The sequence below is a fragment of the Rhodnius prolixus genome, unplaced genomic scaffold (assembly GCF_049639745.1).
Source record: "Rhodnius prolixus isolate KJV_2025 unplaced genomic scaffold, Rpr scaffold_6, whole genome shotgun sequence".
Classification (NCBI taxonomy): domain Eukaryota; kingdom Metazoa; phylum Arthropoda; class Insecta; order Hemiptera; family Reduviidae; genus Rhodnius; species Rhodnius prolixus.
In genome coordinates this window covers 958343-985953 of record NW_027411634.1, presented here as the reverse complement: position 1 = coordinate 985953, position 27611 = coordinate 958343, and the positions used below count along the sequence as shown (strand labels likewise).

The 27611-nt window shown below is 35.7% G+C and overlaps 2 protein-coding genes across 6 annotated transcripts in view; one reads left to right on the top strand and one right to left on the bottom strand.

Annotated features, from left to right (window-relative positions):
* The window catches only part of LOC141461006 (uncharacterized), a 463946-nt gene that overhangs the window by 197284 nt on the left and 239051 nt on the right, over positions 1-27611 (top strand). The gene's annotated exons all lie outside the window — the stretch shown is intronic.
* The window catches only part of rols (zinc-RING finger and ankyrin repeat domain-containing protein rolling pebbles), a 280008-nt gene that overhangs the window by 190601 nt on the left and 61796 nt on the right, over positions 1-27611 (bottom strand). For 3 of the 5 annotated variants that reach the window (XM_074141592.1, XM_074141597.1, XM_074141598.1), the window contains exon 1: positions 27-256. The exons of the other annotated variants lie outside the window; for them this stretch is intronic. The gene's annotated coding sequence lies outside the window, so the exon portion shown is untranslated. Of the gene's footprint in view, positions 1-26; positions 257-27611 lie in introns of those variants that run through there. 5 annotated transcript variants of the gene reach the window in all.

Sequence of the window (27611 nt, the reverse complement as noted above, 5' to 3'; positions counted from 1 at the left end):
ATTGAAGTAATAAATATTCTACTTACTAAGTACGTAATTTGGGGCTTGTATTTTTTTAATAAAGAAAATAGTAACACTAAACTATCCACTTTGAGTAACACTATTTTCACAAACTATAATAAAATAAGTGATGTTTATTTAAAAAAATAAATTTTTAATCCATAAGGAATGTTGCACAATAGAAATACTCGTTCAGCATTGAACACCACAACTGTCTGGACACGACTGTTAGTGCCGGCTATACCACTTCAGTTCACTGACAGTGTGTGTGTAGATCTTTCCCCTCGGTATAGCCCCTCTCCCATCTTCTGTTTCGTATCATCCCCACCGTCCTATTTCATACTAGAGCGCTAGCTAACTTTAAAAACAAAAAAAAAACACTTGTTAGCTGCTGTAGATAGGAGAACTGTCATAGTAGTACTTGTTGGCCATGTTTACGTCTTTGTGAAAAATATTTTTAAGTGATTTATCTCAACGATAATTCAGATTTTTTTTCAATATACTTGATAAGAATTAGCTCTCACAATTTATTATCTATCCACGTTATCACTTTATAACTGTACTTATCTCATTTCCGGTCAATTTGATTAATACTTTTTTTGGGGGGGCTTTATTTTGTATTTTCTTAATCCATCATCAGGTTCTTCTAGCCGCAGGGGTCGCCAAACCTTTTTTTTTGATCATGGACCCCCCCTATATAATTTTTCGAAATCTCCATCGACCCCCACATAAAAGTAAATTTTAGTTAATTAAAATAAAACTATATCTATTAAGGTACTGTGTACATTTATTTTATGATTTTTAAACATTTATTAAAGTAATTTTACATTGTATAACAAATAGTTTTTGTGAAAAATATCTTAATGTTGAAATTCAAATACCTTAATATTTATTAAATAATAAGTAAAGTAACTACAGTATTGGCTTCTTAATTAATGAGATGGGTGTGCTCCTGGTGTTTCTTTGCAAGGTTCCGCTATATTGGGTTCGAAATTGTTTTTCCTTCGACCCCCCTGGCTCAGATCGACCCCTACTTTTGTTAAATAGACCCCTGGGGGTCGTATATAGACCACTTTAGCGAACTCTGTCCTAGAGAATTAATATCCGCTTAGGAACAGCATAGTTTTGGTTACACGAGTGCATCGTACTTTGAATTTGGTTAATTTCTTTAATGCAGTTTAAGAAATTAATTTTCTTCTCCTAATTAACGTTAAAAGAAAATATCTGGATTATTTACAAGAAAGTTAGAAAAATCCATACAGTACAATTTCAGCTGTGGAATTCCTTTCGCTGAAATGGCTCTTCAGAATAGAATCTGGTCTTCCATCCTCTGGAATTATCTTAATAGATTTTCTTTTTAATTTCTGGAAGAATGTCTCAAAAAAAAGGTTGTGAACTTACTTCCGGTAGAGAGAGATTTTAATCACCGCATTACTTGAAATCTATTTATGTATTAGTCTAGCATTTTGTCTATCTATCTACTACACATCTCCATGTTGGTGAAGTAAGTAATTTGAGCTACCTCTTTTTCACCTTTGCTATTCCACTCTGGTGGGACCTCGTTTTGTAGGATGTTCTTGGACTAGAAAGATCTCATATAAGGCTACATTGCTCCGTGTTGGTTAATTCTTTAATTTTCATTGCTACAAAAAGTTTATTTCTAAACCATTTTGATGTATTCTTGAATCTTTTCTACTTAATTGACTAGTAGTTCAAAATTAGCATTCTTTACATTCCCAAATAGTTTTTTAACCCTTTTCTATGTAGTCCTTGATCGACTATAACTGTTAGCATTCTTGGTTTCCCTAGGTCTTTTTTTGGAATGGATTTCTATTCCTTTTTAATGTATCCTTAAATATTTTCATTTGTAATCGACTAAATGTTCATTCATTGTTTCCCCAATTTAATTGATATCTACACTTTTTTAATGTATACTTAATCTTATCTTTTTAATTGACTATAAGTTCTAAATTTGCTTTTGCATCAATTTGTGTTTTTCTGGTGAACGAAGTGACGTTCAGTGAATTATTTTTAGTAATGTCTTGTAATAATTTGGTCAGTCGTTTACTAGCTGTTATCCAAATTTGACAGGGGTATGTCAGAATAGGTTTTAGTAGTGCCTTGTAGGTTATTATTGTTAGTTTACAATAATTGTCTAACATCTTAATAATTTGGTTAGTCGTTTACTAGCTGTTATCCAAATTTGACAGGGGTATGTCAGAATAGGTTTTACGAGGATCGTTTGAAAAGTCCGTGCAAAGTCAGAGAGATAGCACCACTGGCGCGTATCGAGGTTATGTTTAGTCAGTAGCTTCTCTTGGAAGAACACACACCAAGTTTCAGCCAGATCGGTCTATTTCTTTGTGTTTGGCATTCGTTTGAATCGAGAAAGTCGAGTGATTTTCTCACGCTTGACCAAAAACGAAATCGTGTGAAGTGTTGCAAGGACGGTTTGCAGCTGTTCCAGAAGAATCCGCAGGACTTTAAGCGTTGTTTCGTCACTGTGGATGAAACATGGATACATCACTACACTCCTGAGACCAAAGAACAATCTAAACAATGGGTTACCAAGGGGGAATCTGCGCCAAAAAAGGCGAAGACCGTTCCTTCGGCCGGAAAGATTATGGCGACTGTCTTTTGGGATTCGCAAGGAATAATCCTCATCGACTATCTGGAAAAGGGTAAAACTATTACAGGTGCATATTATTCATCGTTATTGGACCGTTTGAAAACCGAGCTGCAAGAAAAACGCCCACGATTGGCCCACAAAAAAGTCCTTTTCCATCACGACAACGCACCAGCTCACACCTCAGCAGTTGTGGTCGCAAAATTAATGGAAATAGGGTTCCAACTCGTTTCACATCCCCCCTATTCTCCAGACTTGGCTCCCTCGGACTACTATTTGTTCCCCAATATGAAGAAATGGCTGGCGGGAAAAAGATATTATTCAAACGAGGAGGTGATTGCAGAAACGAATGGCTATTTTTCAGACTTGGACAAATCCTATTATTCGGAAGGGATCAACAAACTAGAGCAGCGTTGGACGAAGTGTACAAGCCTAAAAGGAGACTATGTTGAAAAATAAAAAAGGTTTACCCCAAAAAATTAAGTATTTTTTATTTTTGCACGGACTTTTCAAACGACCCTCGTAGTAGTGTCTTGTAGGCTATTATTGTTAGTTTACAATAATTGTCTAACATCTTGATCATATTGTAGTTAATCGGTTATGGCTATTGTTAGTGTTTGTTTAGGTTAATAAGTGGCTGTAACTGTCTTAGTTGGGTTACGATTGTTGAGGTTTTGTGTTGATTTTTTCGACGTCCAGAGTTAGCTAGCTATTATTCCGAATTCATTCTAAGTTGTCGCCTCTTATAGTAAGTGTGATATCCAGAAAGTTAAGACTTTTCTCGATCTCGTATTCATGTGTGAAATTTATGTTAGAACGTTGTCTGATTAGTTAAAAAATTAATAATTTACATAGATTTACGTCTAGTTTGAGTATTAGTAAAATAAAATTTGGCAAAAAGAAGAGGTGGCAGGGGAATTATTGCAATCATAAATAGCCTAATTATTGTAGACATGCTAAAATTTGTTTAACATTTAGTATATTTAAAGTGTTTCAATTTGATTAACGATTAAATTTGAAATTTAGTTCACTAATTAATTGCTATATGATTAAAAGTGCAAATAATTTGGCCGATTAAATTGTATCAGTGCCCATCCTTGGCGTGATATTGTATTTAGCATCGCGATTGTATTTATCATCGTGAGAATTTATGAACCTCGAGTGGCCCCAGTACTAGATAGATTATTGGTGGACAGCTAACTTCCGCCTTTTTTATGCCCAAAAATAAAAATAAACCATATGTTATCTTTTGATTGGCTGAATTTTGCCAAAAATCCTCCTTGGCGGAACTTAATCGAAATATGTATCCACTTCTTAGTTAATAGCTTGGAGAGGGTGAGTGGGAGGAAGGAAGAGAGAGAGAGAGAGATATTAAAGCAAATATTCTGGCCACATTTCCTCAACTGCGTAACCTATTTTTCAATAATGAAAAATAAATAAAATTAACGCAGATTATTTTTTACCAATAACGAAAATTAGCTCTCTCTACTTCTTTGAAAAAGATAAAAGAAAAATGACCTGGAGGTCATTAAAATATAAGTATATATATAACATATATATATAAAACAACTTCAGCCATTTATTTGTTTCAATAAAAATCTTTCGCCAATATATATACTTTATATTATATTTATAAAAACTTGAAATGGTTTTAATAATTATAAAGGCAGTGGCAAAATGAAAAAATATTTTTAAAAAAATAAACTTGAAATTGGTTGGGATTTGGAAGCTGTAATGTTGGTTGCCATAGAGATGGGAGAGGTAATAATCTGACCTAGTTATGTTCACTTTCATTAAGTTAGTTAGCATTTACTGAAGGCGGGAGAGATAGCGACCCCCCTCCGGGCGGATACTTTTTTTTTGTGGTGTGTCTGTGTGTGTATGTAAATGGTCGTATATTTACAAACCAATACACTGTATACCAAAATACTGATAAGTTTCAAAGATAACCAAACTTATTTAACAAACAAGGTAACTATCACCACCTGGGCTGACATAATATAAGTTTTCAAGGTTTTCACGTAGTTGACGTTTCATTGGATAATTTTCTTTTTTTTTTTTTAATATTTAATGGTGGGAAAATTTAGTGTAAAGGGAAAAAGTTTTTCTTTTTTTGTTTGAATCGTGTAGAAAATTTATATTTTCCTTTTTTTGGTGACATTTCAGTTTGAAATTGGGTTAAAAAAAAAAATTAGTTGTGTGTACGTTCAAAAATCGCACTCTCTGGTGGCACCTGAGCTGTAATATTGAATTTCACCATTCTGCCATTTTCCATTTTCTGTGGACATGCATTGTTACACATGTACCTTAATTTTTATTTGTTTTAGCCAATCATATCGTACCCACTCAACCCGTCCTACTTCCGGAAAGCTATTCGCTATTTATCGTAATATCAGCAAAGAATCATATTTGATTACAACGAACAGACAAACTGATATACCTACACAATTCGGTTGTTGTGTCCCAGTATTTTGTTATTTTTTTTTATTCACCGCTCCAAATCTGGTTCTATCGTAACCTCGCAAGGTCGCATAGTGCTAGCCACTTATTTTGTCTTGCCGCCCCCTCCCCTCTGTGTCCGCTATGTAGGCGTAACCAGTATCCAGGGGGAATCAAATACAAATAATGAACAGCTGAATAAATCAACGCCTTTATGACGTACTCCTATAGGAATTCCTTTATCTTAATTGTTCAACTTGTTTGTCGATATTTTCTGTGTGGGGTGACAACTTTAGTCTTTCCCCCCCTCCCCAATTATACAAGTTTGTGCAATTCTTGAGGCTAATTTGGTTAATTGAAGGTGAAATTGAATTGGTGACGACAAGACAATGATTAAGTGGTTGGCAATATCCAAATTGTGATCGTAGGAAATACGGATAAACAATGCTGGTGACTATAATGCCGTGATATTGGGTGGTTTCTAGAAAGCAATGACTCCTCTAAGAAGAAGAAGAAGAAGAAGAAGAAGAAGAAGAAGAAGAAGAAGTTAGAGAGCAAGCGAAGGCTCAAAAGTGATCAGGATGCTCTAGGCATGTTGAAGAGCGTAAACTAATTTAATTAAAGTATTCTACGGATGCATAACATGCACCATAGTTACTTAGGAGCATTATAAGATAATTGATCGATTTTCGATGAAGATCGTGTCCATCAGGGGGGAGGGGAACCTCCATTCTAGAGACCTGGAAGAAGAGAAATCTTCAGAAGTGTGGTCATGTCCTGTAGAACGCTAAAGGAACTATTAACAAGTGCTTTAATATTACATACGTTCACTTTAAGGAAACCATGTTCGAAAAAGAAATCCATAGATTTATGGCACTTTAGAGGGATGCCCTACTATGGACCAGAAAGTGCCCTTAATCGAGTTTAAAGAACGGAATCGAATGAATCCGTTTCATGAAAATCGAAAATCAAAATCAATCAAAATCCATTCAGCAAAGTGGCTATTCCAATTCGAAAGATTTTTGACTGCAAGTGCCATTGTCGGCGGGGGTCTGAAAATGGCACTTGAAGTTTAGCACTATTCTCAAAAATTCTAATACACACAATTTTCTCCAAACTACGAACGATTGAGTTATTTTTTCTTTTTTTAAAAAAATGGTTCTTCTCATGGTCAACTTCTGAGGTTATTGGTGCCCAGAGGTTGTTTTAGTTGCACTGCCGGCCTCCGGACAGTGTTCTCTCGTTACAAGACAAAGAAGCTCCTGGGAAGAGAGAAAATCTAAAGGCCAGCAGCCTGGATTCGAACCCGGGACCTCCGCGTGAGAATCTAATACGCTAACAGCATAGCTTTAATTATTTTCACAACTGCACTGTATATTTCTGCAATAAGTAAAGCTGATACAACATGACACAAGTATAAATATGATTAACAAGAAAGGGAGAATTCACCCCATTGGTGGACCTCCCCACTATCGTGCACTGGCACTTACTTCATTCACGTGGGCCACCTGCGCTTTTCAAGCCGCCTGGTAGAGTAGTAAGTTGAGCTACTAGAGGATTGGGATGTGAGGTGATTGAAGTGTGGAGTTTAATGTAACGGGATCTTATAGCTACTGAAACATAGGGGAACAAGGGAAATCTCGGTGCAAGGTAGAGTTTTGGGTATAAAGTAAGGAGCATTAGCGATTCGAAGAAGTGTTTTTGACTGGAAGGATTGGATTCTTGTAGATATTGGAAGCTTTGGATGAGCCCCAAAGTTCCATTCAGCGTGTCGAGACAGGTTTCAGTATCATGGAGTAGATAAGTCGTTTGTTGTTTAGTGAAAGTTAGTCAAGAAGTCTAGAGAGAAGTTTGAATCGTCTGTTTAGTTCTTTCCGTTTGAGTTTAGTCCTGTGGATTCCCAGGTTAGGTGTTTGTCCATAAAGGGCCTTGGGTACTTAATACAATCAGTGCCTCTCTTAAAATACATTTTTTCCTGAATTTTCCGGTAAAATATGTAGATTTGTGTTCGTAATCACCTATACAAAGTGTACATAGAACTGATGGGATCCGTTTGCGAGAAAATACTACTCAGTATTGTGGAACATCTGTTCAGACGATTTGATTCTTTGTAATTTTATTGTGGTGTACCAACTTTAAGAAGGGGCATCCCTAACTTAAGAAAGGTCTCGGTAAAAACCGGGTTTTCCTGCTGCAGGCTAGTCATAAGCAGACTTGAAGACCATTTTTAATCACTGGCCATGAAACATACGTACCTTGTCTTTCAAAAAAGTCATCCTTTTCAAGGAGACTTCAATTCAAACAAAAAAAGAAAAGACCTCGAACGATGTATTGTAAACACCTGCCTTACGAAAAAGAAAATGAAAAATTGCTTAAATATTCGATTAATTATAATTTAATTAATATACGCCACACTCATGAATATTTACACACAATATACGTACACACATCTCACCACACAAACACAATACAATACAATTCCACCTCTATTTATACAGACAAACCTACTAGACTAGTATTTGTGTTACAGCCTACTCGACCCAGTGAATCTGTTCTAACGCCAACTCACTCCAAACCCATGAGGCCCACCTAACTAACAGAAACAAAAAACACTTATTATTACAGCACAATACGTATGTCGTAATTTTTTTAGGTGGTACCATTTATCCACACATCCTCATTGAAAATACAAAGTTTGTTTTTTTTTTATCGACAGTCTGCTTAAATTGGGTTTCTAATTTGGTCCTGTTTTGAAACGCAAGAACTTCCGGTTTAGCAAGTGTTCGACTTGCTAAAAATAAAACCCAACTTCCGTTGGGTCAAAATTTCATTATTTACAATCTATATTAAGCAAAATCATTTTTAAATAACACTCACAATCATTATTATGGGTATAAGCGTAGGTGAACTATAAATTTATGATTGATACAAAGAGGACGGGTGCCGCTGAGCCGGCGAACCTGGCCAAGTGAAACCTCTCCCCCCCGCCGAATGAATCATAAAGTTGTCCGCGCGATCTTTGGTCATATTTGGCACTCTAAACACGGGCTAGCGCACCCACAATAGTGCCAACAGCTAACTAACACTGACTGTCTTACTTATATTTTATACATTCTTATGAAATACTTAATAAATAGCCAAAGTTGATACTTTATTGCATTGCATTGCATTATATTGTTCTGTAAATAACAGTGTTCGTGGGGTAAATGGAGTGGGGTTAATACCCACTCCAGATATCATCAGATAATTCTGAGAGGGGAAAGAAGTGGTACAAATGGATTCACAACTGATTTACCAAACGGTATGCTGCGTATGTTCCCAATTAACTAGGGTACCAATTTATAGGAATAATGTTCCCGGTAAGTTAGGCGGTTATAGGCTAGACACGCAAAGCTAAGATGTATTGTTGGTTAGTGGATTCGATTCGTCTGGTCTAGGTATTGGAGTTTATTTAAATGTTTAATATGAGAAATTTATAGTAAAGTATGTTAGGCGATTATAGGCTAGACCCGCAAAGCTAAGATATATTGTTGGTTAGTGGATTCGATTCCCCCGGTCTAGGTCTTGTATTTTATTTAATGGTTAATAAGAGAAATTTATAGTAAAGTATGTTAGGCGGTTATAGGCTAGACCCAAAAAGCTAAGATGTATTGTTGGTTAGTGGATTCGATTCTCCCGGTCTTAGCTCTTGGATTTTATTTAATGGTTAATATGAGAAATTTATAGTAAAGTATGTTAGGAGGTTATAGGCTAGACCCGCAAAGCTAAGATGTATTGTTGGTTAGTGTATTCGATTCCCCTGTCTTAGGTCTTGTATTTTATTTAATGGTTAATAAGAGAAATTTATAGTAAAGTATGTTAGGCGGTTATAGGCTAGACCCAAAAAGCTAAGATGTATTGTTGGTTAGTGGATTCGATTCTCCCGGTCTTAGCTCTTGGATTTTATTTAATGCTTAATGTGAGAAATTTATAGTAAAGTTATGTTAGGTGGTTATAGGCTAGACCCGCAATGCTAAGATGTATTGTTGGTTAGTGGATTCGATTCCCCTGTCTTAGGTCTTCTATTTTATTTAATGGTTTAATAAGAGAAATTTATAGTAAAGTATGTTGGTTAGAAGCCTCGACATCTAATTGGACGTAATAGGCAATAGTAGAAAAAATAGGCAATTACTTTACTTTTTGTCGAGAATGAGGAAAGGAATCCGAGTACCATTTTATTTATGCTATCAATTTCCAGCATCCCATGTTTAAATTTATTGCAAACATTTATTTAGTTCTAAGTTTGTCCTATTTTATTATAATAGTTAAACTATACTGAACTATAAAATGGTAAATTGCTAAGAAGTTGTGGTGTAAGGGAGGGATGTATATGATCTAATAAATGTCTTAATATTAGCAGCCAATGGCAAATTGCTCTGTTCAAAAAAAAAAAAACATATAATTTACTCTCGGCAAACTAATACTAAATATGGACTCGGTTGGTAAATAAACTGTAGCAACCACGATTGCAAATTACGTAGTTTTATGTTTGTACATATGTATGTGTGTAAGAGACTAGGTGAATTATCTATGCAGATTAAGCGTCAGCTAGAACTAGTAGAAGGGTTATTATGTTGTTGTAAGTAATACAGCAGAAAGTTGTATCCGTATTTATGGATACCAGATTAGTTGGTATCCGTTGGTATATAACTCTTAATTTATCCGCAATATGGATGTTCTAACACAAAAAATCTAACTTATATGATTCTCCTCTGCTGCAATCTTCGAGTTGGCGACTTTAAGGAACATTATAACTTATACCACAAAGAGCTTGAAAAGAATTTTACAGCAAATTTATTTATATAAATACAAAGTTAAGAAAAAAGTAGCAAAAAAAATGAAAAATTCATTGAGTAATTCGGTACTTCCGGTAGATTTGGGATTTTCTACGAACATAGAATTTAATTAAAATATCGTATTTAACGTTTCTTTATAATGTAAATCCCGCAGGGTCGTACATTGTGAGGAAAAAAAGATACTTTAGAGGTTAGAATAGCCTTCCCCGAGTCAAGTTCCAGGACTTCCAAGAATAATCATGGAAAAATGTAACAAAAAAAAAGTTGTGGACCAACACTAGTGCAACGAGATAGAAAGTTTAAATCTTTAAGGATATCTCAATGAAGTAAATAGTCGATTCAGTAATGTGCCGCTTCCGGAATTTTCAGTACCCGAGGTAGGGTCCCATCTAAATATAGAGTTTCAGCTTCCTGCTATTTTCAGGTTTTTGCAGATATTCGGGTCAAAAATCTCAAACACACCATTTCCTTTAAAACCACACTGGGTCTTCAGATGAATTCTTCCGGTTTGGCTAGTGTGCCATTAGTGGAACGGTTCTGGGCCAATGAAATAGTTTCTTGAAGCTTTTTGATGTAGTCTATTTAGCTAATAACTGAAGAACTGGTTTTATACTGCCAGGATTTAGGCGCCACGGTAGACGAGCGGTTAGAGGCTAGACCCAAAAAGCTAAGATGTATTGTTGGTTTAGTGGGTTCGATTCCCCGGTCTAGGTCTTGGATTTTATTTAACGGTTAATATGAGAAATTTATAGTAAAGTATGTTAGGCGGTTATAGGCTAGACCCGCAAAGCTAAGATGTATTGTTGGTTAGTGGATTCGATTCCCCCGGTCTAGGTCTTATATTCTACTTAATGGTTAATATGAGAAATTTATAGTAAAGTATGTTAGGGAGATATAGGCTAGACCCGCAATGCTAAGATGTATTGTTGGTTAGTGGATTCGATTCCCCTGGTGTAGGTCTTGTATTTTATTTAATGGTTAATATGAGAAATTTATAGTAAAGTATGTTAGGCGGTTATAGGCTAGACCCGCAAAGCTAAGATGTATTGTTGGTTAGTGGATTCGATTCCCCCGGTCTAGGTCTTATATTCTACTTAATGGTTAATATGAGAAATTTATAGTAAAGTATGTTAGGGAGATATAGGCTAGACCCGCAATGCTAAGATGTATTGTTGGTTAGTGGATCCGATTCCCCTGGTGTAGGTCTTGTATTTTATTTAATGGTTAATATGAGAAATTTATAGTAAAGTATGTTAGGCGGTTATAGGCTAGACCCGCAAAGCTAAGATGTATTGTTGGTTAGTGGATTCGATTCCCCCGGTCTAGGTCTTGTATTTTATTTAATGGTTAATATGAGAAATTTATAGTAAAGTATGTTTACTAGTTGCCTCCGTCCACGACACCTAATTTGCTTGCCTGGAAAAATGGGCAATTACTTTACTTACTTTAGAACCTGCCTGGATTCATTTCTAGAATAGTTTTTAATGTTCGAATTACAGTTCTTGTTTTTAGAAAAGCAAGTGTTGGATGCTACATCTGCCGACTGTAGTTGCTGTAGAGAAAAAACCATGTGACCGACATGCTAGTAACAGCTGTTTTAGTTTAAATGTTAAAAAAAGAAGCGAGCCAGCTAGCTCGGATTCACTGCAGAGCCGACAACGTTAGGGAACATATGACATCCCCAGCTTATCTTTAAGAGTCAAGGTGATGGACACTTTCTCAGCTCCCCATTGGCCAGGATGTTTAGTACGCGTATAACAGACTCGTCTACACACTTCTAACATACTTATCCGGTTCTGAATTAAACGAAATACCAGCTCAATTTTGCAGTTTCTATTTATATGTTTTTAGTGCTAATAACAGCAGGCTGACTTTTATCATTGCCATGACCTTCCCAATAGATTTACATTTGCTATCTCGAGTTTGTGTTCAGGTTCAGTGCAGTTGGCGAAATATTTTTATTTTTTTAGTTGTTGTCTGATAGCAGTTCCCCCCCCATATTTCTTATCACATAGTTGAAATTTTCAATAATTAATTCTAATTGTTTAAATACACATAACTGATAAGAGGACAAAGACTGCTGGCGTCTCGATTGTTGATTAATTCTTATATTTCAATTCTTGTGCGATTCAATTGCACTTCTTATGTCGTTGGTCAGTATAACTTGCGACACTGTACCATCTTAAAGCCCAATATGAACGTTAGGAATTGAACTGTGGGGTTCAACCAAACGATCCAGCTTCCTAAAGACGTTTTTTACCTGATCTTTCCCCACTACCCTATGTCTCCGAAGGCTCACAGCAGTGGACAAATGCCTTCCCTTGACCGCGTGAACTAGGAAAGGTTTACTCTTTACCTTCAAAGAGCACCCGATTTATTTTCGCCCAACTATTCCTGGGATATTCGTCCTTCTTAATCGGGTTCTACCGGATTGGTCTAGGAAATCATTGGAAGAAAGTGGATCAACAGTTTCCCAAGCTATCCATACCATTTTTTTCTCCGGACTTCCGTCGAATATTTGAAATAGAAAATTCATCATAGTCGTTTCCTCCTTTTACCCATGTATTCAGAGAAAAGCAAAAAATACTATCCAGTTTCTACGTACTAAGTTGGAGATTCAATCAGAGGAGGTAATGAAGAGTAAGATAATACCTTACCGAACACAGGTAACCTAAAGATCTTGATTAGATAAGGTAGAAGTTATTGTCGTATTTAGTTTTTGCCTTTACCTGAGTAATGTACAGGTACTCCCACAAGTGTATTTTAGATCTTAGTTACAACTTAGCTAACTTATCTATTTATTTAAAGATTTACAAGATGATAAGCTAGGTATAACCTTACTGGATTCTTTTTTTTCATGAGTCTAAGTTGGTAGAACTGATCTTTTTCCTCTATTTTTTTTTTTATAGCACTAGTATCGTTTTACGTCTCCATTAGGCACATAATTAATTAAATGCTTATTTTTACTTACTGTTAATAGCGGAAGTGGAATTCTTACGCGCTCGTCCAATTTTACTATTTAAGAGGAAGTATCGCGATGTTATCAAATTTCCTATATCGAGTTTTTATCGATAACTCTTCGTTTTTTTTTTTTGAAGTCTCGTGAGTCCGATAGAGTGTTTTTTTTTTTACAAGTTAGCCTGTATGTCTAGTCAGCACTGCTCGAAGATAAACATTGCAGTAAGTTCAAATTTTATACCTGGTTTAGGTGTTACTATCGATACTGACAAACTTTGGGAGAAAATCAACCATTTTTTTACTGCATCGATTTTTTTTCCCTCCCAGCTTCTTTGAAACACGACTTCTTTTCCTATTTCTTCAAACAAGGTTCTTACAATGTTTTTGAAACCTAATATAATTACTGTCCTTGAGTAGTTCTGCTATTTTTTTATTTACCAAAAATTGTAAAATAAGATTTTGCGTCCATCCAATTAAAGTTCAAGGAACAGCTGGTCTAAAGAGATGGTAAATTTAAGATGATTCATAGAATTTTTCAGTGAAGCGTAAACATTACATTCTATTTATATATTTTTATTTATTTATTTATTTTTTTTGAAGTAATTAAATCAAATTCTATTTCCACAACCTTGATATTGAGAAGGCTGTGGCGCAGATTAGAGTTCAGGGACACTGCTGTGGTGGCAATGTGCCTAGCTAGTTAATTTAGGAAGCATACTCATCTAAAAGAGGCTGTGGCCAGCAAAGCAAAGCAAAGTCACTTGTGTCAATATTTCTGTCACGCCTACAACACTGAGAACGGTAATTAAGTCCATTAGGATTTATTTTTGGGATGGGGTGGGATTTATTATTTATGATTTTGTTTGGATAATAACTATTATCCAAAGAGGTTTTTTGGGATAAGTTTAATCTAATTCTAAGGTTGATCTGGGTGTACAGGGGAGCAGTAATCTAGATAGTTCTCAATTTGGAGATGCGACAACAAACGAACCTCTGAGATCTTCCGGTAAAAAGGTTATCTCATCTAGAGCCTTCTATAGTGTCTATTCGATGTTGCAAAACTCCGTTGTCATACGAGGGTCGTTTGAAAAGTCCGTGCAAAAATAAAAACTGCTTAATTTTTGGGGGTAAACCTTTTTTATTTTTCAACATAGTCTCCTTTTAGGCTTATACACTTCGTCCAACGCTGCTCTAGTTTGTTGAGCCCTTCCGAATAATAGGATTTGTCCAAGTCTGAAAAATAGCCATTCGTTTCTGCAATCACCTCCTCGTTTGAATAAAATCTTTTTCCCGCCAGCCATTTCTTCATATTGGGGAACAAATAGTAGTCCGAGGGGAGCCAAGTCTGGAGAATAGGGGGGATGTGAAACGAGTTGGATCCCCTATTTCCATTAATTTTGCGACCACAACTGCTGAGGTGTGAGCTGGTGCGTTGTCGTGTTGGAAAAGGACTTTTTTGTGGGCCAATCGTGGGCGTTTTTCTTGCAGCTCGGTTTTCAAACGGTCCAATAACGATGAATAATACGCACCTGTAATAGTTTTACCCTTTTCCAGATAGTCGATGAGGATTATTCCTTGCGAATCCCAAAAGGCAGTCGCCATAATCTTTCCGGCCGAAGGAACGGACTACGCCTTTTTTGGCGCAGATTCCCCCTTGGTAACCCATTGTTTAGATTGTTCTTTGGTCTCAGGAGTGTAGTGATGTATCCATGTTTCATCCTCAGTGACGAAACGACGCTTAAAGTCCTGCGGATTCTTCTGGAACAGCTGCAAACCGTCCTTGCAACACTTCACACGATTTCGTTTTTGGTCAAGCGTGAGCAATCGCGGCACCCATCTTGCGAATAGCTTTGTCATGTCCAAATGTTGATGCAAAATATTATGTACCCGTTCATTCGAGATGCCCACAGCACTAAAAATCTCACGCACCTTCACTCTTCTGTCATCCATCACCATATCATGGATTTTATCAATGATTTCTGGAGTAGTAACCTCAACAGGGCGTCCAGAACGTTCAGCGTCACTTGTGCCCATATGGCTACTCCGAAAATTTTGAAACCACTTATAAACTGTTCTAATCGAAGGTGCAGAGTCACCATAATGTTTATCAAGCTTCTCTTTAGTCTCCTCAGGCGTTTTGCCTTTCATAAAGTAGTGTTTAATCAATACACGAAATTTATTTTTCGTCCATTTTTTGAAAATCACTCGACTTCCTCGATTCAAACGAATGCCAAACACAAAGAAATAGACCGATCTGGCTGAAACTTGGTGTGTGTTCTTCCAAGAGATGCTACTAACTAAACATAACCTCGATACGCGCCAGTGGTGCTATCTCTCTGACTTTGCACGGACTTTTCAAACGACCCTCGTAGTTATAGAAGATATTTGGTTACAGTTAATTTTGTTTAGTTTTGGCCATTGTTTAATACCCATTATCTTTCTTGATTATTTTTCGAACCCAGGAACACTAAGTATTTTTTTAGGCAGCCGTGGGTTTTCTCGACCATTTCTTCGAAACTCTACTCATTATCGATCATTGCACATTGCATTGTCAACATCCTCTATCTTCAGAAACAATTTTTTGAAAGCAACTTAACGTTAAAGTAATTATAAATAATTAAAAAAAAAAAAAAATTAACTATCAATTACTGGGTTTCGATCTCATGGTCAGCTGGCAATTACTTTATTTAATTTCTTGATTACTTATATCAAGAATGAGAGAAATAAAACAAAAAAAAATAAAATTAATAAATAAAAAATAAAGAGCTATAATGGCATGTAAAATTGAGTAATTAATTTAATTACTACAAAAAGTAATAAACAACTAAAAAGAGAAAATGAAAGAATTAATAAGGCGGCTTTCTGATTAATTAAAAAAAAAAAAGATTTTTTTAACTTCCGGTACCTCGCCACCGCCTTCCCAGAACCCTCGCCTCAACCCTACGCTATCCATAAATTAAGGTAATTAAATATATTTATTAACCTATTACTGAGTTCGAATTTATTAACGAGTTTTTATTAGCAAATAATTTTTTTAAGTAAGTAAACATTGAGTAATCACTCTGTAATTAACAACTTTTTATGGCGGATTTATTTTTATTATTATTTATTTTTTCTCGTACTTTAAAGTTGGTACATTATCTCCATTTGTATTTTATTTATTTTTTAATAGTTTGTGTGTACTTAGGGCGGCCCCCAAAAAGGATGGGGGCTTATTTCGCCTGGAAGGGTTCAGGTCTTGTTTTTGCAGGGCTAGAAGTTTTCTTTTTTTGGCATTGGCTTCCGCCACACAGCCAGCATCGTCTAGGTGCTTATCACTAGAATATCACTCACTCTCCATTCTTACCTACAAATACATTCGCTTCACACATTCATCATTCTACTATATACTGCTATTTACATAAACTACTGCTAATGGATGGAGCAGCACTCTGTGCTCCTGCCATCCTTATAGCTTAACCAAAATTAAAATCACGTAATCCTTCTCTAAGCATTTTCTTCCATTCATTCTAATTCGGCTGTAGCTTTTAAATACATTCATATTTCATTGCTAGCTCTGCTATCGACTTAAGCACATAAATGTTGGTGGAGAATATAATGTCTTCGTAGCGAAATGGTGCATCTAAATACCTGTATATATCGTCAAACATTCGTTTCCTTTCTACCACATAACGTGGACATATCATTATTACATGTTTGAAATCCTCCTCCTCATTGCAATCTACGCAAAGAGGAGAGGACCTTTTGTTGATCCTGTGTAGATACGATCCGCACACCGCGTGGTTCGCTCTCAGCCTGCTTATTGTCATAACAACCCATTTATTAGTGACAGTTCCCTTAAACCATGGTTGTCTAGGTAACTGATCTGCCATAGTTTTATAGAATCTAACTTTATCACCATTATTGTAATGTGTGAAGCGAATGTATTTGTAGGTAAGAATGGAGAGTGAGTGATATTCTAGTGATAAGCACCTAGACGATGCTGGCTGTATGGCGAAAGCCAATGCCAAAAAAATGTAACAAAAAAAAAAAAATTATTGTAATCTGTCTGCCGGGCTAGAAGTTCATTTTGTTGATTGCCTTGAAAAAGTAAGCCGTCCTATTATTTGCCGTTCGGGGGCTTTTAATGTGTGACTAACAAAGGATCGGCTCGCAAAAAAAAAATCAATCTTTACTACGACATTAACATTTTGCCAATCAAAGAAAATTTTTAGCTAGCCACTCGCTGGAATCACTAAACTTTGAATCTTTCCGCTTTCCCGGGCTCAGATCGCCGTTTTTTTTTAAACCAGTAACTGTTTCCACCTTGGTGGAAAATTTGTCCCCAAGGTGCGTCGTACAAAAATAAGCGATGACGAATATATTCGTCAAACCCAGAGTATGTTTGATATGAAATTGGGTAGCAATGAAATGACTTTTATATATATTTTTTCGTTATTTATTTCATGTACATTCATTCATTTATTTATATTAACATAAATAGGAACCAAAAACATCAAAAATATAAATTTTGTTGCACTCGAATACACTATTGTTGATATGGGGTAACAGCTTACTACACACTGATTTAATTTCTTCGATCGGGCAAAAATATTTTTTCTTAATTACCTTACTATCTCAAATACGCATTCAAATGATTCGAAGTGTTATGGAGGAAATCCGACAAAGAATCATATATCTTGGAAAAAACCTGGTGCCACTAAACAGCTCACTCAATACAGTCCTTGCATAAATACCAAATTACAAAGAATGCACAATGCTGCAATTATCCCGAGTAGGTCGCTGCAACATTACAGACCTGGTATTTATGCAAATGAATCCCTGACCAAACAATTATGTAGGGAAATATCTTGGCAGGTTAGTAGCCCTCGACTCAGCAATTTGGATGATCCCTAAATCTTGAACTCCGCACATCAGCCAAAAAGTAAAAGCTCCGCCCCTTGAATACAGGGTAAATAGGGAACAAAAGGATCCTCATCCCGTTTTTTATTACCAGGCGTGCCACTTACTGTCATAGTCTAGTCTAACACAATATATGAATTCGTTATTTGATTCAGTGATGACTAATAAAAGACAAGGATACATTTACGAAGACTAATTTCATACTACATCTATCTATTAGTTCTTTTTATTTCAACATGGCCTCAAAATATTCAAAACTTCATGGCAGTTTACGAATATATTTTTAGTTTTAACTAAAATTTGCAAAATTAACTGCCGATAGTCACTACTGGAGTACGCATGACGAATATACTCCGTCATAACACAAACATTTTACACTTCGTCATAAACAGTTAACTGGTTAAAACGCACCTCCTGATTTGGTCGTAGTTCTGCGCATGCTAATTACGTATATTTCCATACGCGGAAATCCTAATTGGCGCTAAAGTTGAATTTAAAGAGCGGTTTATAGGTTAGAAATCAATTTTCACTTTAAAACAAAAAAATTTGTTGTCGGTACGTACAGTAAATCATCTGTAAACAGTAACTTACATCCGGTTAGTTGCCACTGCTTGTATAATCGAGAAAGGTGCCCACTAACAAGAACATATAGGTTTATTTATAATATATATGATCTTTAAATATATAAATATATTAATGACACCAGCTGGCTTAGATTAATTTCTCCCTAACCAGCTTTCTCGCCGTTTCTAGTGAAGTTTTTGTCGTATTGGGTCCGTCCCTAGATCGTACGACAGTCTGAAAAATTAGGTTATAACCTACCTGTTGTAAATTGGTTACCTATAGTGGACTAAGACTAATTTGGGGGTCAATTATACAAAGTTTGGATGACATTACCATATTTTATTTTGAACTCTTTTTACACTGAAATGATAAAAAAAAAAAAAATTATAACAGCTGATTCGTAGTGAAACTTTAAAGTATCTCAAATTTATTCACCAAGTTTTTTTTGAGGACATGTTCTTTAATGTATCTCGAAATGTCTAATAAATTTAAGATTTCCCCCCTCCTCATTCTCTCTGAATGACATTTTCTTTCAGCTAGAGAAATTTAATCTCTTGAATTCATTATGTCTACTACTTTTTACTTCTAAAGATAACATTTTAATTTTTGGGTCAAAACTACTTTCCCAATATATCCCTGAATCTTTTCTAATATCCAGGAAACTAAATCTTCAGCTTGCCGCCTTTGTTTGGAATAATAATGTAGTAAAATCATTCTCATATACAGGGTGATCCATTTAAAACGCACCAATCGCTAATAACTTTTTAGGAAAGCGGAATTTCGAAAAAACCCACGAAGTAAACTATATGTTTTTTTTGCTCTAGTTTTCAAATTTTCCACCCCCGATGCCTGTATCTTCATTTTTGGCGGAGTTACGGCTAAAAACCGGTTTGGGGTTTCATAAGGACCACTGGTTTTGACAATGATTATGAAAACTACATAAAAAAACTGTGAAAAATGACGTTAATCCCGTTTCGATATCCCTAATATTTGTCGAGATATTTAAGATCAAATTTACAATTTTATCTATTCGCGAACGGTTTTCAATATTAATTATCCACCAGAAATACACGTTTTGGGAGGTCCTCTGACTGCAGAAAATGTTATTGGTGACGCAAAGTAAAAAAAAAAAAAAATAATTGAAGATGTTAAAACATGTAGTGTAATGTAATGGTTGTGGGTGAATCAGGATAAATTTGTTTTATCATCAAATAAAAGCAATCATCACATCAGAATAATGCACCTCGTATGCAAGATTTCTTGATCTATGATTACGGTAAGAAATAAAGATACAGCATCGGGGGTGGAAAATTTGAAAACTAGACCGAAAAAAACATATAGTTTACTTCGTGGATTTTTTCGAAATTCCGCTTCCCTAAAAAGTTATTACCGATTGGTACGTTTTAAATGGATCATCCTGTATAAGACCCTGATAAGAGTGGTAAGTGCTTTTTGGAAGCCAATTCTGGCTTTGAGGGTATGGGAAAGAATTTTTGAATTTGAAAAGTTTATTTACAATTTAAGAATTTATACAAATGTATTATATAAGAGGAGGCTGCAGCGTCTGTGTACTCTCCACAATAATGATTCTCACTTTGATGAGTACTCCAGACTTAATATAAGGCAAAAAACATTAAAATTCCTTACACCAATATTAAACAGGATATGTTTTAGTCTTTTGTGCTTATATTTTTTATAATTCAGTGAACTTAAATTTTAGTCAACAATACTTCTTATATGTGGGCAGGGACTATGTCTACAGGAAGTTACAAAGTTTTCCGTAGCATTGTAGATAAATGTAGACACGCTGGCAACATCAAGTGCTCTACATGCATGTTGTAGTCTATGGGTGTCATGGGAAAGAAAAGTTTGAAGGAAGATACATATATGTAAACGAGGGGAAGCATGGAGAATGGACTTGGAACTGCAAACCCTCTATGGAGAAGCAGACATCGTTGCATGTTATAAAAAACAGAATAAGAAGAAGACTGTGTTGGTTGGGACATGTGGAGAGGATGGTGGAGAACAGCCTTGGAAGGACCGGAGGCGTCCAAAGAAGTGGTAGGCCAAGACTGAGATGTCTTGTATGACGTCGAAGGGGATTTGAGGAAAAAGGGGTGTGCGAAGATGGCGATTAAAGGCTCTTGATTGGTGCTCAGTGGAGAGCCTTGATTGAGGAGGCCCTGGGTCCTTTCAGGACGGTAGCGCCGAACTGGAAGGAAGGAAGTAAAAACGAATAGTATGCTCTATCGAAATATATTGTAAGATACAGTCTGTGTGTGATTCAGGGAGATCCCTTGGGAAACAAAGGGGAATCCAGTTATCCCTAACACCCTTTAGGGTTTTTAGGGTACATTGCCCGCAAATTATTATTAAAAAGCTTTATCTACATGATATAACCCAAGACTGAGGGCCATGTGGCAGCACATATGTTTGAAATAGTAAATTACAAATCGATATTGTGCAATTCTATTTGGGAGTTCCAGCACAGTTCTATGTAGGCAGCACCGCCCACTCTAATCGGCCGAGTGTTGACAACTGTTCAAATATTATTTAAACATTAAAATATCCCATTACTACTTGAATCAAATGAATTTCTTTTTTTTTTTTTCTAACGTGATTCACTAGGTATTTCTAAAAGTGACCATTGTTATTGTTCAATATCCATTAAACTTCACTTAGCGTGGTCCAGATGCCAGCCAGACGTCAGTTAGTAGGACATCTCTGTCGCAGGTAGTCTGTTAAAGAGTGCTGTGCTTAGGTCAACTTTTAGTTCAAACATTTTTTTCAAAAAGAAGAACAAATAAGGGCACCCACTTGAAAAATTGACAAATATTAACAACAACAACAACAACAACAACAATAATAATAATAATAATAATAATAATAGTAATAATAATAGGATTCAGTTTCTGTAATTCAACCAACTCGCATAGCCACGCCCTGAAGAGGACGTGATATTTGTCGAAACGTTGGCAAAAAGACGAGTTTGTTTTTTATTTGACCGATTCCTCGCCAATCTTGAATCCTAAGTTTAACAATTTACGGTCACGAAACCTATATATTCATAGTAATAATAATAATAGTACTAATAATAATAGTAATAATAATAATACCCCACGCGGAGGTCCCGGGTTCGAATCCAGCAGCTGACCCTTAGATTTTCTCTTCCTAGGAGCTTCTTACAGCTCACTGTCCGGTGATGGACAGTGTTGTCTGTAACGAGAGAACACTGTCCGGAGGCCGGCAGTGCACTGGAAAAAGCTCCGGGCGCTAATGACCTCAGCTGTTGATGCGCCAAAAAAAAAAAAAAAAAAAAAAAAAAAAAAAAAAAAAAAAAAAAAAAATAATAGTAATAATAATAATACCCCACGCGGAGGTCCCGGGTTCGAATCCAGCAGCTGACCCTTAGATTTTCTCTTCCTAGGAGCTTCTTACAGACAACACTGTCCGGTGATGGACAGTGTTGTCTGTAACGAGAGAACACTGTCCGGAGGCCGGCAGTGCACTGGAAAAAGCTCCGGGCGCTAATGACCTCAGCTGTTGATGCGCCTTAAATCATTAAAAAAATAATGATAGTAATAATAATAGTTTTTGTTCAGTCGTACACAGCTTTTCTTGGCGGCCCTTTTAACTTTCCCGCCATGCTTTTTCCCGCGCTTCTGGTTCCCTCCAAACGTTTGTAGCCTCGTAACGTATAACCTTTACTGTGTTTCCATTTCTGTTCTTTCCAGGCTACAGTGCTACTTGTTCATCGGCAAGAAGAAGGAGTAACAATCGCCTTCCTGTATCCTTTACATTACATATTCTTCCCTTCAGCATCAGTTTTCTCTCCATCTTCAAGCTACAGGGATCGGTGTCTCAGTGTCTTTTGTTTGCCCTCTTTATGGCCCTGGCCATTCCGACCTTGACCCCACTTGGTGTCAAATCTTGTGGAGGTGGTGCGGCTTTCGCACTAAGGGCACTAGAGATTAACTCCCTTTTAAAACTCTCGCGTCTTCCGCTTCTGGGTGTGGCCGCCTTCGCGCGTCTACAATAATAATAATAAGGGGAAGGTATTAGCTATGCGGTTAGCGTATTAGATTCTCACGCGGAGGTCCCGGGTTCAAATCCACGCTGCTGACCCTTAGATTTTTTTTTTTCTTTTTAGAAGCTTCTTACAGCTCACTGTGCCGGAGATGGGCAGTGTTGTCTGTATATCGAGAGAACACTGTCCGGAGGCTGGCAGTGCACTGAAAAAAGCTCCGGGCACCAGATAACCTCAGTTATGTTGATCGCGCCTTAAAGCAATAAAAATAATGATAATAATAGTAAGACACGAACTCAAGATCCGTCTGCGATAATAATAAGTTCCTATATAACCTTTCTTGGGCCTCCTGAAACCTTAAACGGGCATTTCCGGTAAAAACGAAACCGATATTTCGATATTAACTTCCTACTCTTCTTGAACTTAGTAAAATATAGTAAAAAGTTGTTCAGACTATAGACAACTTTTTTTTTTTAATAATAGAAAAAAATCTGTAATAAAATTTAATTGACTTTTAAGTAATTTTATCGATAAAAAAATGGAGGAGAGATATTAAAAGAGGAAATAGTTAACTACATTCTGTAAATTTAAAGCGATATATCTCCATTTTGTTTTTTTTTTTAGTTTCATCTAAATCGTAATAAATTGAAAGCAGTTTACACCGTGCAGAGAACGATACCTTTTTTTAAAAAAAAGCCAACAGTAATAATAAACTATGATGTCTGTGGTTCGCTTCCAGCACTCGTAGTTAATTTTTTTTTTCTCTTTTTATTATTTATTCAATTTTTTATGTGACTTCCGTCATAAAGTTACATTTAAAAAAAAATAAAAAACGTGTTTAACCGTTATAATTATTATTTTTTTCGTACGTTTTATTTTAATGGTACGCATGCGCATGAAAAAACTTGTCTTCTTTTCAAATAGGCTGACTTAGTTATTTATATATATATATATGAAACCGTGGTAGTTAAAATAGCACACAAAATGCAGGTGAAAGGTCGTCGTACTGTATGCAGAGTCTGGATTCGTTTTTCTTGTTGTACTCTAAAAATAGATTTACATTTTTTTTTTTAACTGTTTTTCACTCTACTGCAGTAAGTGAAGGTGTTGTAATTGTGCGAATTTCCTGTTTTATGCTTTAAACGGAAATAAAGCGTATTTAAAGGTAACCTGAGTCTAAAAAAAAGATTTTTAAGAAAATTGTTTTCTCTCTTATTGTGTGGCCAGAGGCCGAGAAAGGAGGTGCTTAGATTTTCTTTTAGGCGTCCTTAATTATACGATATTTATATAGGTATAATTTTTCGAAATCTCCATCGACCCCCATAAAAGTAATTTTCAGTTAATTAAAATAAAACTATCTATTAGGTACTGTGTTTGTACATTTATTTTATGATTTTGAACAGTTATTAAAGTAATTTTACATTGTGTAACAAATAGTTTTATGAAAAATATCTTAATGTTGCAATTTAAGTACCTTAATATTTATTAAATAATAAGTAAAGTAACTACAGTATTGCTTCTTAATTAATGAGATGGGTGTGCTCCTGGTGTTTCTTTGCAAGGTTCCGCTATATTGGGTTCGAAATTGTTTTTCCTTCGACCCCCCTGGCTCAGATCGACCCCCTACTTTTGTTAAATAGACCCCTGGGGGTCTATACAGGGTGAACCAGTAAGTATTGTCCATAGGCCTACTGTGTGTAGAGTACATCTAAAAGTGGAGTTCAATGACGTATTGGCAAACTTCATTTTTTCCACTTTTCACTTGAGTGACGTCACTTTAATTTTTGTTTTCTAAAATCATTACTTTTTTCCAATAAAAATGTTATTACTCAGAAAGTTTTAGTCCGAATTCGATTCTGATGACAGAGGTCAGAAAGACAGATAAATTTTCTAAAAATTGACACCATTTCGAAGCATAAGTTAGTCTCCAAAACAGCCTCAATCTTCCTCCTGGTTACTTGGGAAAAATAAAAGTAATCGAAAATTTTTGAAGAAAACTCATTAGGCCCTTACGGGGATCATTATCAGACCTAGGTGCTGGCCGCTTTTTAGTAAAAGTTTCCTTGTCTAATGTGGTACTTTCTAACAGTATATCATTTTCCAGGATTCCTTTTCTTCGTATGAGAAATTACGTTTGTTTTTACAAGAAAACGTGTTCACGAGCACTCAAACAGTGTTAAGTTTATCAAGTTGTTTAATTCATTGAAAACTCTATTTGGATGGAGCAGTAGTCAAATTTTTTCGATATTAGAATCGAATTCGAACCCTAACTTTCTGAGGGAGTCTTCAAAATAGATTTATTGAATGCCAAAATCATAAAAATTAAGCCGTCACTAACTACTAAAAATATTTATTACCCCATAAAAGCCATTACCTACTTTTCTCTTAATTATAATATTTTGTTTGGTATTTTGTAAGAATATTGAAGATGACAAAATCTTGATTACTTCATAAAATTTATGAGTTTCTGTTTGTAAGTAGATTTTCGGTTCACCGTCCTTTCTTGGAATCTAGGTTAATAGGAAAAATAATTCTTGGAGAAGGTTGCTTGCTTCCGTTTTCTTCAGTTACCAGTTTCCGGTTTTCTAATTATAAAGTTAAGGTTAAATTGATGACAGGAATGAGAGCTTTTAAAGTTCCCAAAATCTTGGAAAATTCGATTTACCAGTACTTCCGGGAAAGGAGGTGCTTAGATTTCCTTTTAGGTGTCATTATCCTGAAATCCTACGGTCCTATCTCTTCAGGTAGGAGTTCAGCGGACGTTTTAGGTATTGGTGAAATTGAGTTTGAAGGGAAATTCCTTTTTACCGGAAGTGCCTCTTTACTCAATACGAGTCAAGTTGCCTCCATCCATGAAACCGAATTCAGGAAGTTGGACGTAAAGACTGCCTTAAAAAAATAGACATTACTTGACTTTCTTCTTTTTATCTGTGTTATAAATATAAGTGCAGCATTCGAATGGGGATAAGCAAAATCTCAAGAGATTAAACTGTTCTGGGAGAGTTTCGAAAGACAGGTCATGTTGTAACCTCAACGTTCAACGGGTATTAGAGTTCTTAGAATGTAATCTAAAGTATAATGAAAGAGTGGCAGGAAATTACGTGAATTGAAGTTTGCTTGGGTTTCTGAATGCTTCCCTCTGTAGAAGCTAAGTCAATGGTGATTGGATGGTGCTCTTCCTTGCCTTATATTCAGTTATGTAATTGATACCTAGGATACTGTGTTACTGGGTACGATTCTGGGTCTAGGACTTGGGTAATTTTGGGTAGATGTACGTAAAAGTCTGCCTTAAAGAATAAAGCCTCACTTTACTTGACTTGATACCAAGCAGAAACATTAATATCTTGCACAAAAAATGGAAATAGGATTGCACAGAATGTAGCTGAATTAAGGATGCAATTTGAGGAGGCAAGGATCTAGAGAGGGAGGAACCTGTTGCATACACTGAAATCCGCAGCCATCCGCATTGGATATTTATATCACAGTAACCTAGGTATCAATTATTGATATCATATGAGGCAAGAAAGAGCACCATCCGATCACCATTGACTTAGAGCTTCCACAGAAGGAAGCTTGCAGAAACCCCAGGCAGACTTCAGCTCACGTTCTTTCTTGCCACTCTTTCATTATACTTTAGATTACATTCTAAGAACTCTAATACCCGTTGAACGTTGAGATTACAACATAACCTGTCTTTCGAAACTCTCCCAGAACAGTTTAATCTCTTGAGACGCCAAAAGAAAATTTACTTCTTAATAAGGCTAAAAAAAAAAAAATATTGAGCTTAGATCAAAAATATTGAGCAACTCCAGTTTTTTTAACAAAACAGGTTAGGTCCTGTTAGTTCTTCTAAAATGTTTCATATTTTAGTTGAATTTCGTAAACAGATCAACAACAAAAATTCCAATCATGATATTATGAACTAATGAACAATTTAAATCTCAAAATATCAACACGTTAACTTTTAATAATCGAATGTTGCAATCGATAATATTGATGGAATTATGGTTAAAAGCTTTGCAATAAATAATAATAAGATATATACCTTGAACTAGAAATGAAAGGTTAGCTCTCAATCAATTTATTATTAAATAAAATATGTGATCACATTTCAAAATCGCAGGTGGTTATTGGTTCTGAATGAATTTAACATATTTTATAATAATATAGTAATATTGTATTGTGCTACTGGGTTCGATTCCCTGTCTTAGGTCTTGTATTTTATTTAATGGTTAATATGAGAAATCCATAATAAAGTATGTTAGGCGGTTATAGGCTACACCTGCAAAGCTAAGATGTATTGTTGGTTAGTGGATTCGATTCCCGGTCTAGGTCATGTATTTTATTTAATGGTTAATATGAGAAATTCATAGTAAAGTATGTTAGGCGGTTATAGGCTAGACCCGCAAAGCTAAGATGTATTATTGGTTAGTGGATTCGATTCCCGGTCTAGGTCTTGTATTTTATTTAATGGTTAATATGAGAAATTTATAGTAAAGTAGGTTAGGCGGTTAGGACACTAGCTAAGATGTATTGTTGGTTAGTGGATTCGATTCCCGGTCTAGGTCTTGTATTTTATTTAATGGTTAATATGAGAAATTTATAGTAAAGTATGTTAGGCGGTTATAAGCTAGACCCGCAAAGCTAAGATGTATTGTTGGTTAGTGGATTCGATTCCCCTAGTCTAGGTCTTGTATTTTATTTAATGGTTAATATGAGAAATTCATAGTAAAGTATGTTAGGCGGTTATAGACTACACCTGCAAAGCTAAGATGTATTGTTGGTTAGTGGATTCGATTCCCCTAGTCTAGGTCTTGTATTTTATTTAATGGTTAATATGAGAAATTCATAGTAAAGTATGTTAGGCGGTTATAGGCTAGACCCGCAAAGCTAAGATGTATTGTTGGTTAGTGGATTCGATTCCCGGTCTAGGTCTTGTATTTTATTTAATGGTTAATATGAGAAATTTATAGTAAAGTAGGTTAGGCGGTTAGGACACTAGCTAAGATGTATTGTTGGTTAGTGGATTCGATTCCCGGTCTAGGTCTTGTATTTTATTTAATGGTCAATATGAGAAATTTATAGTAAAGTATGATAGGCGGTTATAAGCTAGACCCGCAAAGCTAAGATGTATTGTTGGTTAGTGGATTCGATTTCGATTCCCCTAGTCTAGGTCTTGTATTTTATTTAATGGTTAATATGAGAAATTCATAGTAAAGTATGTTAGGCGGTTATAGGCTAGACCCGCAAAGCTAAGATG